The sequence below is a fragment of the Ochotona princeps genome, chromosome X, assembly GCF_030435755.1.
Source record: "Ochotona princeps isolate mOchPri1 chromosome X, mOchPri1.hap1, whole genome shotgun sequence".
Classification (NCBI taxonomy): Eukaryota; Metazoa; Chordata; class Mammalia; order Lagomorpha; family Ochotonidae; genus Ochotona; species Ochotona princeps.
The window spans coordinates 26,117,062-26,123,053 of NC_080865.1; the positions used below are offsets into that span (position 1 = coordinate 26,117,062).

A 5,992-nucleotide genomic window follows, 5' to 3' on the forward strand; every position below is an offset into this window, starting at 1 on the left:
ACATTTTCTGGGCAGTGGCAAGATCTGTTTGAACCATTACTAGATTTGCTGATGAGGATTCTGAAGAGCAGATGCTCTATTAATGGTTGAAGAACCAAACCAAAAAAGAAACAGAAGCAGGGAGCCAAGTGCAGTACGTAATATCCATAAACATGTGAGCCTACAAGGCACATCGAAGCGGCTATGATTTAGTTCCAAATACTCTACTTTTATCTTACCATTTTGTGATTCTATCATCCCTTGTGGTTCTTCCATGTTTCCATGAACAAGATTTATCTCGCTCTCATGTTGCCTTATCCTACAGCTAAAATCACACACGCACACACAAACTCTTGCTCAGAACTCTTAAATTTATTCAGAAGCAAAACCGTTAGACATAAACAGGACAGAACAGTGAATGTATGATGCGTGACAGGTGCAAATGTAGAGTGTGAAATCATACCAACTTTCAATGAATAGCAGTAACATTAGAAAACTAGCACAGGGAGATAACAGAAAATTACTCATACAATGCAGGGAAAAAACCCAAAGATATACATTTTGTTGCCTGCTGCCTGTACTAATTTTACCCCTTGCAGCTCTGACTACCCCTCTGAAGCCAAGGGAAACTTGTTCCTCAGACCTTCTTAGATGTGAGAGTATCTGTGTGGCATGGCCTGAGAACCTGCCTCGGCCCTGGCTGCAGTGGAAGGCCAGCCTACAGCACAGAGCTCTGCCCTCTCCTGCTGATCTCTCAAAGCCTCTTCATAGAGAACAGGGAAGCAGTAAGGGGCCGTGTCATTGATCTTGGCCAACATTTCCAGGACCTCCATTTTGCTAGTTTCAGCATAGGCTTTGGGACCCCGAGAAATTCATAGGCTGGAGGCCTGCGATGGGGCACCTGACGGTACTCCAGGTACTGTTCCTCCACCAAATCTTGGGTGAGGAACTTCTTGGGCTCTCCATAGATCGGGTGATTCCTTCCAGCATAAACACCCATGGAACTCAGGAATTGCCACATCTCCTCCTCAGAGGCACGGCTGCCCTTCATAAAGATCACAGCCAGGAGTGTCATCACAAGACCTGTCTTGGGCAAGCTCCTCTCTCCAGTCAGACTGTCCTCACTGGAGAGGCTTAGCTTGTTGACAAGGATATAGGAGCGGTTGCTGGGGTCGACTTCCTCCAAATCCAGCCCATAGACCAGCTCAACACGCTCAGAGCTTCTCCTGAGGATCTCAGGGAAGTGCTTCTTATACTTCTTGCTGATAACATTCAGCATGTCTGCATGAGTAAAGGGCTGTCGGTTGATAAACTTCTCCAGGAGGAACTTCACCAACTGACTGGCCTTACTATTGAGAGGATCTCGCAGGAAGACCTCAGAACCTGCCTCATCTGAGAGCCCGGCCCTTGCCCCTTGTTCCTCATCTGCATCAGAATTTGGATCGGTACCACGTGACCAGGGAGTGCCAAGAGGTCTCCCTCTCAGAGACCCCTGAGGAGCATGGGCTGCAGGGGAGCTTGGGAGAGCACCCACAAAATCAGGAGACAAGTGGTGGGACCGTTTCCCCTGCTGCACCCCCTCAGGGGCCTGGGCATCTGCGGGATCCTGGGTCGGGTTGCTGGTCTTTTGGTGCTTCTTGCGAGTGCGGCACTTGCCCTTGTTTCCTTGAGGCATGATGATGGCAGTCAGCCACAGCAGGAGGCAGTACAGCTGGCGAGGTGCACACCTGGGTTTGGGGAAAAATGACATCATGTTGGCCCTGTGGTCAGGGAGAGCTCTGTGGGCTTCACCCGAGGATGCTTCAGTGGATTGCAGTCACAGCAGGGCTCTAGTGACACGTGGGGTTTCTGTCACCATGGCCAGCAGGTCTCTTGCAATCTGTATCCCAAGATGGAGACTTAAAATACACCTTCAGAGTCTAGTCACCACTTCATTGGGGTCGCAGCTGGACCTCAGAGTAGGACCCTGGATTAAGGAGATACTCTGGTGTCATTCCCTATTCTAGAGCCTTTCTCAACTGCTGGTAAGAACCAGAAACCCCGTTCCACCTGCTGTGACAGTAGTGAGTGAGAAGGGGTCTGCCTTGCCACCCCTGGACACTCTGAGGCTATTTCTGTGCTGACTCTTTGGCATTCTTCAGTTCAGTGTCAAGTCTGTCAAGTATCCCCCAGTGGGAAGTGCCCAGTATTGGCTGACTGGAGCCTTTACATTCACAGACAATCTCTCATGTCACAGGTTGTTAGCTGCAGGAATCAGGGGAGCCTCAGCACAATACACCTGCCCAAGATTATGCGCCATGGCTGAGATCAGGGGCAGGTCAGGCGGAAGTCTTTCAGGAGTAGATACTTATTTGGACTTCAGTCACCTTCCTCCCTCTGAGCATGACTAGACCTTGGTGTCACCTTGAGATCTCTCCAGTTGTGTGAAAGTGAGAACTTACCCAGCAGGTAGCCACGGGAATACACTGTGGACTTCTCTGGCCTCACTGGCCTGGATACTCCAAACTGAAAAATGAAACAGCAGGTTATGGTCTTCCAGGTTCTGACTGACTTCTGCAGGGTGCCAGATTCTTTTTCATGCCGGTATGGTGTCCTTTACACTCATGAGTCCCTGTCCCTGACTCTTTGGAAGATAACGTGAAGGAGCTTCTAAGTCCTCCAAAACAGCAGGACCCCAACACCCCACCCCAATCTCAGGGTGCAGATCTTTGGGAAGCCTCTCAACCCCTCAGCCATACCCCACAGGACAACCTCAGGGCCTAGGTCTTTATGACCACCATGCAGCCCCCACCATTTACTATGTCTCAAACTCAGCATTGCAGGTCTTTAACACCACGGTCCAACCCAGCTCTCATGGAGTCCCAATCTCAGGGCCACAGGTTTTTGTGCTCCCATTCCACCCGCAGACTGTCAGAGGGTACCCTGTCCTCCCTAGACCCTCCTGTGGTACCCTTCTTAGGGCACGGTAATTGTCCCCCGTTCACCCTCTCAGCTCTTCCAGCGTACAGACCTCAGGGCCCAGGTTTTGTCCCCCAGTAGCCTGGGCCATACAGTGGTTCCAATAACAGCCGCAGATCTTTGTGCCCTGTTCCCCCTGACACCAGCCCTCCCAGGCAGCCAAATCAGGGTGTAGGCCTTGGGCCCTGTCCACCCATACAGCACACACAGGGTACCAATCTCAAGGTGCAGTTCTTTGTGCCCCGTCCACCTTTTGGCTCTCCCTGGGTATAGATTTCAGGGTTCAAGTCTTTATCCCCCGTCCACTCCACCCCACCAGCTCGCCCTCGATGTCAACCTCGGGGCACAGCTGTTGGCCCCATATCCATCCCCACAGCTCTCCTGAGGCACCAATCTCAGGCCTCAGGGCTTCATCACACATTCACCCCCACCCCCCAGATCACCCAGGGTACCAATATCACGTGCAGGTGTTGGTCTCCTACCCAACCCCACAGCTCTCACAGGTTAACAATCTTAGGGAACCAGTCGTTGCCCCCGTTAAAGCCCCAGTGCTAACAATGTTGCCATTTCAGGCTGCAGGTTTTGTTCACCCATCATTGCCTCAGCTCTTCTGGGTTACTGATCTCAGGGTACAGGTCTTTGTCCCCCACAGCTGTCCCAGGAAACTAATGTCAGGGCAAAGCTATCCAGGGCCGCACCTCTTCTGGGGTACTGATGACAGGGTACATGTATTTGTCCCCCATACCCACCCAACCGCAGCTCTCCCAGGGTACCAATCTCAGTGTGAAGGTCTTGGCCCCTGGCCACCCCTGCAGGTCCCTCAGGGTACCGGGGGTACTTATTTCTGGCCCCAGGTCTTTGTGCTCATCTAAACAGAGCTCTCCCGGGGTCCTGATCTCAGGACACAGGTATTTGTCCCCAAACCCCACCTAATCCCGGGGTACCTGCCGCCCCTTCAGCTCCGAGGCTGAATCTTCCTGCTCTCCCAACCTGCCCTGTGGTGAGTCAGGGCCACAGATCATCTACATGTCCCAATCCCCTGGACTCCCTGCCTTACGTCACAAGGTCTGTGACGTCCCTTGCTGACCCTGCCCACGGCCACTGGGTAAAGCCTTTGTTCACAGGGAGCCCACGGCTGAGGGGATGGGTACTTTGGGCCTCGGTGGCAGGTCGGGGTCTCTGAGAATGACGCCAGGAGGACGTGGTCTCCATCTCCACCTATCCCTCCCCCTTTAGAGCCAGGACATAGTGGGTTTTCAGGGTTTGTCCTCACACTGAGGTCAGGTTACCAGAAGACACGGCTGGTCCCACGGGGACGTGTTCGGCTGGAAGCCGTCCCTCAGGGCAGGCCCGAGCTTCGAGGACTTTCTGGCCGGAAGTAGGGGCCCACTTCCGGCTGGCCGCAGGCCCCGCCCACAAGGCCAAGAGGGGCGGAGCCCTGGGGAGAGGCCTTGTGGGCGGGGCTGTGGGTGTTCTTGGCCTGCCATCCGGGCACTTTGGGCATAAGCCTGCTGCTGGGACTCATGCTGTCAGCCCCAGTGACCTCCAGTACTCTTGTTTCTGGTGCTTCCAGAACAGGCAGTGACATGGCACGTGGGCCTAATGGCCGTGCTCCTTCCTCCAGCATTCACCACATGGGTGCAGCTCTCTGGGGTCCTCTGAGGGTATGGCTGACGCCCTCAGTCCTCACTTGGTGTGTCTCCTTTTCTCCTTCGCAGGGGTGACCTCGCACCCATCTGTGCACTCCAGACCAAGGCTTGCAGCAAAGACCTCAGTTACAGAGAGTCTGGCAGCCACCTCCCGGTACCCACATCTGACCACTGCTGCCCAGGGTCTCCTGCACCTGCCAGCTGTCGTTGAGGAGAGGGTAAAAGATCTTCTTCTTCCGGTTTACTCTCCAAATAGGCACCATTTGCAAGACTACTTCAGGCTGTAGCCAGAATGTCAGAGATGCAAGTTCATCTCCCTGGTGTGTGGTGGGCGTCAGAGTAGTTGAGTCATCCTTTACTGCTCTTCCAAGAGCATTATAAGGGAGTTGGATGAAAAATAGTGTAGCCAGAATGTGAGCCACCATTTTACTATGGGGTATTAGTGTTGCAGCAGCATTTTGTTTAAAGTTCTGTGAGTCTACAATGCAGACTCTCTTTAAGTTTTATTGGGACATCCTCATCTGATCTTTGAAGTAATCTAGAACATTTTGATGATGCCTTAAATTTGAACTACACTTTCATTTTCTTTGGAAGATTTATGTTCTGTATGAATTTTTTAGTCAGTTCTGTGTTGCTGAAATTGGTACATATTTCTCACTTTTCTTATATAAAGGCATCCTGCGCATAAGATTATTTCATTCAAAATTATAGGGTGTATATTGACACCATATTTAAGATGCTGCTTGAGGGTCCAGTGTGATGCCCTAGTGTTTATATCCTCACCTTGCATCCTCTGGGATCCCATAAGGGCACCTGTTTGTATTCTGGTTACTCCACTTCCCATCCCGCTACCTCGTTGTGTCTTTGGACATACTTGACTGTAAAGATAATGATTATTACAGAAATTTAATGCTTATTAAAATCCAAAAGATAAACAGAAGAGAGACAGTCACAGAAATCTCAGTAGGTGTTAAGGTATTGAATTTACTTATTAGTCATATATGTGTGTCTACACTGGATGACTGCTAAATTCACTCATATGCTGTCATACAAAAGACAAGTAGATTATAAAATAAAAGGGTAAAATACAAGCAAAAACAATGTAAAATTTAAGAATTTTCTGAGATTTGTTTATTTTGCATTTCATAATGAGAAAGCTATGAAATTTTATAGGGAAATTCAAGGGTACTTCAAAAGTTAATGAAAATGTGAAAAGATACGTTTAATATAAAAGCTTTAGAACTCATGCTATTTTGAAATGTCCACATAAATAAACTTCCTAAAGATTCTTCATGTGCAAAAAAATGACAAATATAGTGACACATGCAACAATTTCTTTTAAGAGAGTAGGTCATAGGGCCCAATGCAATAGCCTAGAACTAAAGTGCTCGTCTTGCATGTGCTGA

At 50.1% G+C, this 5,992-nt stretch overlaps 1 pseudogene; it reads right to left on the reverse strand.

The window, feature by feature from the left end:
- Positions 1–330: 330 nt before the first annotated feature.
- On the reverse strand, positions 331–4,246 carry LOC101519583 (melanoma-associated antigen B4-like; annotated as a pseudogene).
- Positions 4,247–5,992: the final 1,746 nt, after the last annotated feature.